This window comes from Neopelma chrysocephalum, unplaced genomic scaffold (assembly GCF_003984885.1).
Source record: "Neopelma chrysocephalum unplaced genomic scaffold, ASM398488v2 Primary Assembly neopelma1_63, whole genome shotgun sequence".
Taxonomy (NCBI): domain Eukaryota; kingdom Metazoa; phylum Chordata; class Aves; order Passeriformes; family Pipridae; genus Neopelma; species Neopelma chrysocephalum.
Window position 1 is genome coordinate 4538385 of NW_020897720.1, and position 6641 is coordinate 4545025.

Below are 6641 nucleotides of genomic sequence, written 5' to 3' on the forward strand. Positions count from 1 at the left end.
CGCGGCCGGCGGCACCGCCATGGCCCGCCGGGACCGCCGGGGCCGCCCCGCGCCGTCCGCTCCGCCCCGCTGCGCGGCTCCGCGCCGCTCCGCTCAGCCGCGCGGGGCCGGGAGCGCGGAGGGCGATGCCGATTGCATCATCTTAAAGGAGTCGGGCCGGGATGGGCTCCCGCGTCCCGCGCCGGGAGCGGGCACAGCCGGGCAGCGCCGGGCAGCACCGGGCAGAGATGGGGCAGAGCTGGGCAGAACCATGCACGGCCGGGCAGAGCCGGGCAGAGCTGGGGCAGAGCCGGGTCAGAGCCGGGCACGGCCGGGCACCGCGGGCAGCAGCAGCACCGCGGACAGCGCCAGTCGCCGCCGCGCCGGGTCCGCCGCCGCCCGCTCCGCTCGAGTTGGGCTGAAGTCCCCGCCCCGCTCCGTCCCCTCGGCCGGCAGCGCCCATCCCTGCCCCTCCACAACGTGCCTTTCCTGGCTCCGCGCAGCCCCGCGGGGGTCTCAGCCGGCGATGCGGGCGGGCAGGGCGGGAGCGCCCGGCGCGGGGGGGCTCCCGGCGCCCGCGGCTGTCGGGCAGGACCGGGCTTTTATCCCCATCGCCCCAGCGGCGACTGGCGCAGGCAGGAGCCAGCAGGGACGGGAGGAGGAGGAGGGACCGGGGGTGGCTCGGGCGCACCCGCTCTAGTTGTGGGTCTGTAACAGGGGGAGCCGCGGCCGTGGCTCCGCGCCCGCCCCGCGCTGCCCGCGGGCGCGCCGGCACCGCCACCTCGCGTCTGTCCGCGCTGCTCGGCCCCGGCGCTGCGGGCAGGGAGAGAGAGCCGAGCGCTCCGGGAGCTCCGGCGGGACACCGGGAGCCCCCGCTCACAGAGCTCGGGGGAATGAGCCCGGCACGGTGCCGAAACCCAGCGGCGGAGCTGCGGGAGCGGCTCCCGGAGAGCGGCCACAGCGCCGGGGGACGGGGGGCACAACCCTCTGCCAACACGCACCAGTCCTGGGCAAAAATACGCTACTCAGAATGATAACCGTATGAGAAAATAAAGCCTTTTACTCAAACGTTGACCAAAAGCTTTAGAGTGAAATCTCTGTGCGATGGAATCACCGTGTGCAGATAGATTTCGCTGAGATACTTCAGTGAGATTCTTCTGAAAACATGGCTGTAATTTAAAACAAAATAGTCCAAAAGTACAATTTTCAAGGCTAAGGCAGGAAATCATTATTTGTGTACTTACAGATTATTCAAATTAAATCTGAGAGCTGAACAGTTAATCAAACTCTTGATTTTTGCCTTAATTCATTAATTCTGAAACAACTGCTGTGCTCCTGAACCAAGGGTCTGTCTCTCGCTTCAGGATCTGATTCCTGATTTTCAAACGAGCAGAATCTGGTGCTGCTACAGAGAATCCTCGTTGTGGCTCAGAGAAAAGCCCACGTCCTGTGCCCCTGCCCTTGCAGCTCTGCAGAGCAGCTGAAGCAGTACAGGTCAAGTGCTCCATAACCCTTGCACAGAGGATTTAAAGGTGGGATGTGAGATCATGTTCACTTAAATGTCTTCATTACTTTTTTAAGAGCCTTGATGCAGTCGGTGCAGCCAGGATTTAACATCTGCATGACCAGCCAGAACAAACGGCAGCTCCCCTCAGGAACGGAGTCCACCAGTGCTGCCCCTGTTCAAAGCAGGGAGCATTGCATCACTTTTCCCAAATATTTTGGTTGTCCATGCTAATTAATATGCTGTAATCATATTAAAATCCATTTTCATAAAGGCAGTGGTGCCATATTGGCAGGGCTTGAAGAATCAATTCCCTCTCCCCAGTAAAAACTGATGGTGTTCAAACCAGCACAGAAGCGTTTGTGATCTCACTGTGATTAAGATCCAAACCTCCAAGGCTGGGGTTAAAGATCACCTGCATGGATGCTTTGAGGGCCAAGACAACACAGTGAGTCTGATGTGCAGGTGCTCAGTGAACAGTGGCTGACAAGAGTCTTATAAAAACCTGTGATTCCTGACAAGCTCCACGAAGTATTCCGTCAAGGATTCAATGTGATTAGCCAATACAGAGAGCTCTAAGCTCTATGTCTTTTTGAAACATTATCATCAGAATTGCCCTTTGAAAAGAACAAAAACCTTAGAATTTTAATCACAACAGCTTTAGAAATGCATCTGCACTTTTCAAATAATAATGAAAGCAATTCAGCATCTGCTTTTATTTCTTTACACGGGATGTTCCAATCATTTCACTGTAACACAATTTCCTTTGATGAAATGACTTCAGTCATAAAAGCATCACGTAAGGCTCCCCAGCCAAATACAAGCCATTGGCCAAATCCATCAAAATGCAGCCCAAGAGAGTGAAACTTTAAAATCTGGGCCAAATACATGGCGATGACCTAAATGTAAAATATGTGTCAGGACCATGCCAAGGAGCAGCTCAGTTCTGATGGAAAGAAAAACAGCATCCATCAAAGCGGGGAGGATAGAGCACGTCTCACTTCTAACAGATGTCTTTATAACCTTCAGCACAGCCAGGGGAAAATTTAGCCTGAGCTTAAAGTGTGTATTCCAAAAGTCCCAGCAGAGCTATGCTTAAACCTGATCTATGAGTGATGTGACATCATTCACAGGTTTGAGGTCATTCCTTATGACAAAGTGCTAAATTAGTATTTCAGGAAAACATGGGACAACCAACTTCATTGAATTTAGTGGGTGCTAAAAAAAGGTGTCTGAAAAGAAGCAGCAATAAGTGCTAGAAAGAAAGGGCAGAGTTCAGCTGGGCTGTAGTGGCAGTGGAGTGTGTACGTATCACCTCCACACATCTCCAGTGTGAATACACAAGCTGAAAATTCAAATCAAGTCACCCACATGTAATGAGAAACATCAGAGTTGTTTATCAGCAACAAACACCATGCAGTGCTTTGAGGTGCTCAGTGAAGAAGCAATTGAAAGTAGCAGAAACTGAATGAGTAATTCCGGGGAAAAAAAAATCTAAGTTGGATTTTGGACAGCAGATTTCAGCTAAAAAGCCACATGAGAACTTTCATCATTCTGGGTGGGTTTTACATACAATAGTTTAAATAAAAAAGGAAGAAAGAAGAACAGTACTTCCAGTTCTAGGCCTGTGCTTTGATTCAGGGACATCTTCAAGGTGCCACCTAAGGATCCTTCACTCCTGTTCCCTGTAATGTTCTGTGCTCCTCAGTAGGCTTGTGTCTAAGTACTGGGCCAAGGCGACATTTCCGAGGGCAGAACTCCAGGCAGCCAGAGGGAAGATGGCAGTTTCTGAGAAGGATGGCATGGCAAAAGGACAAGAAAACGTCTGGATTGGGCTTATTGTGAGGGCCAGTGGTTTTTCTGAGAGGCAGAAACCACTTCCTGCGCTAGTGCTCCCAGACAAGACTGCCAATCCGACCTCAATCCATGGCAAAGGACAGAGCCTGGTAGGAATCAATTCCAGGGTCCTGCAAGGTTACAGACACCTCTCTAAAAGGTGCGTATGCTTTCCATCACTCAGGTAGCTCCACAGATGCAGCTCCCAAGAAAAGAGCCAGGTAAGAACAAGTACGGTACAAGCTAAAATAAGAGATTATCCCCTGCTCCAGCAGTGTGAATTACACACAGTGAAAGTCTCATCTGCTGAAATCCAGCAGTATGTGGGAATGGGAAGCCCTCACGGATCTTTCACTTTGAAGAAAAAGCATAAAGTAACACTAAATGGCAGAGTCTCCCTGAGAAAGGATCTTCCAGCAAAGTGCATGAGTGCCTTGAAGCCGGGTTTATTCACAAATACAGAGTAAAGCATTACACAGATTTGCCCTTGATCTTTTATTCATAACTCAAGTGTATAATGTATTTTCATCAAAAACAGGCAAAGGGAAAGAGCAGCTTTCCCAGATGCTCTGGATATGAGCACAGGCACGGTGCAAGGCAGATGATTCAAACACAGACATGAGACAACATTTCTTCCCACCATGTAACACACAGAGGGGTCACAGCTTCTGCAGATGAAACCATTTGCTTCTTCTGGCAAACACCAAACCCAAGCACAAGCACAGCACAAGGTTCGAGGTTTACAAAAACTGACATTAAGGGGCTATCATGTTCCACTGATTTTTATATCAATCATTGTACATCAGACAACATTTTGGAAAAGAATTGATATATCCAGCGCTGACAACTCCTTTGGAATTCCACAGCCACTGTTCAGCAAAGCAACCTGCTACACAAACAACTCTAACACTGCAAGAGATCCAGCATGTACAGGCAGTCCTCATGGACTCACATCAACAACCAAGGACTAAAATCAAATAAAAATCGCTCTTTTCAGTCCCTCCTCTGCAAGGAACTTTCTTTCTCCCTTACAAGTTCTGCCATAGCAAGGCCTACTTCAGCAGACTTCTTCCTCCTCTCCCTTTTTCCATCCCCCCATACTTCCAAAGTTCTTTGAATAATCCTTTTATTCTCAGCCTGGTTCAAATTATCCCGTCATTAATACCGGTGTAATTAAAGTGTGTTTTTTAATGTTACAGCTAAAACAAAGTTTGGTTTTCACTGGGTAGCATGATGATAATAATGATAACGATTATGATGTTGATAATAATAATAATAGCAATGATGTGTAACCCATGCACTAAGTTTATGAATATCTTCACTTTTCTCATCTTGGAGTCATTTCAAGGCCTCTTGCAAAACCAGACTCTGTTCAGACAGTGTTCTAAGCCAGGCTGGACAGAGCTTGGAGCAATCTGGTCTAGTGGAAGGTGTCCCTGCCCATGGTAGGGGGTGAAACTGTGTGAGGTTTAAGGTCCCTTCCAACCCAACCCTTTGGGATTCTGTGATTCTATGACAGCCACCAGTGCAGCTGGTGCTGGTGCCTCAGGGAAGGGACAGTGTTTGGTGTTCGGTGCTGCACCAGGCTGTAGCTCCAGGTTGTAGCTCCAGGCTTGGTGAGTCAGGCAATCCATGTACTGTCCTTCCCAAGTCATGCAGGAAGGAGCAGCTGTGCAGCTGCAGTGTCTGCCCTCCCCTTGAACCCACAGCCTGTATGAGAGCACACACTGCTCCAGAGGGTGCAAATCCATCCTGCACAGCTGAAGCAGATGATGCCCTACAGCAATGGTGAGGTGCCTGGTGCACAGAGAACTAATTAATGAAAGCTCGACCTAAGCTGTCAGTAAATTCTAATAATCTAAGCAATCCCAAACAGATTTCTAGCCAGAGAGCGTTTCCCCAGCAGATCACAATTACACAGCCCAGTGCCTGGGATTTGGGTCTCATTTCACTGCCCAGTGAACTGCAACAAGTCACACAGCTCAGCGAAGTGGCACTAAGGCACCACCATCAGATGCAGCCCACACACTGTACAGTCTTCCATGAAAGCTGGGCTCTTCTCAGCTTTCAAACACTAATTTTCCTAAAGCATAGATTTGCAAGAAGCAGCTTATACCACAGTTACTGATCTCTGTTATCCATGGTTGCAATTCCCCCACCGTTATTCCATTCAGCTCTACAAACTGACATATTTCCCGGGAGCCTGTTTTTGGGAGATATCGTGGACGCTGCACCACAAGATACGCTTTGCAGGAGAGGCTTGTAACAGGGCTGTAATTTAAATACAGTAATCTCACTAGCAGAAGATTACATACAGGAGTTTGTAACACAATAACTGTAATCATTTCCTGAGCCAAAATGAATTTAAAAAAAAAGAAAAACGTAGACACACTTCAAACCAGGGGCTCGGCTTGTGGAAGCTCATGTGCCCAGCAGGCATGTGAGAGGTCAGGGGACATCAAGCGCGGGACTAAATTGTTTATGTGCACAGCTGGTGTGTGTCTGAACCTCACCACCACCTACCTGTTCAGTGACAATGATAAAGTAGCAATCACAACTCATTTAATTTTGAAGTTTCAGCTAAACTTCCTCAGCTGGGGTTTCCCCTGAGTGTCCACCTCAAAGCCCACCCAAGCCAGCAAAGCATGGTCACTCCTTCCTTTGTTCAGCACTGGGACATGAGAGTTAATAAAAACAATTTCTAATTAACAGTCCCAGTACAGCCTTTTTCCCTGCCCCACCATGAAAAAAGGGAGCAAAATGATGAAAACTAGAGGGATAAACAATGAGTGACATTGGACTGTGAAGCAAAGGAGCTTCTGCACATGAAAGTGTCTGCACAGTCCCAGTTATGTTTTTCTTAATTCTCCAGTATTCCCAGCTCCTGCAGCTCATTTGTGAGAAATGGACTAACAGCTAATCTTTAATAAAGACAAGAAGATTCGCGGCTCTAAAAAAGTTTTTGTGTGACTTCAGGAAAATATTTCTTGTGGACATATAAAAGGGTATGAAAGTCTGGTACTAAATAACAACAATTACTGACTTTTTGCTCAGCAGCACCATCAGCTCCTCCATTTCCCCAGCACCTTCAAGGCCACATAAACCCTCCCATCCATGCAGGGATCAGGGCACACATTGTTCCCTTTGGGAGATGAGAGAGATCATAGGGAAAAGGCTAAATCTGCAGGCAAACTCATTTCATGTCACTAAGCTGTGGCCTTGAGGAGAAAAACACACCTCAAATGAACATTATGCATAACAGTATCTCTAGGGCCAAGTCTACTCTTACTGATGCCCACAGGAATTCTGTCTGAATCACGGA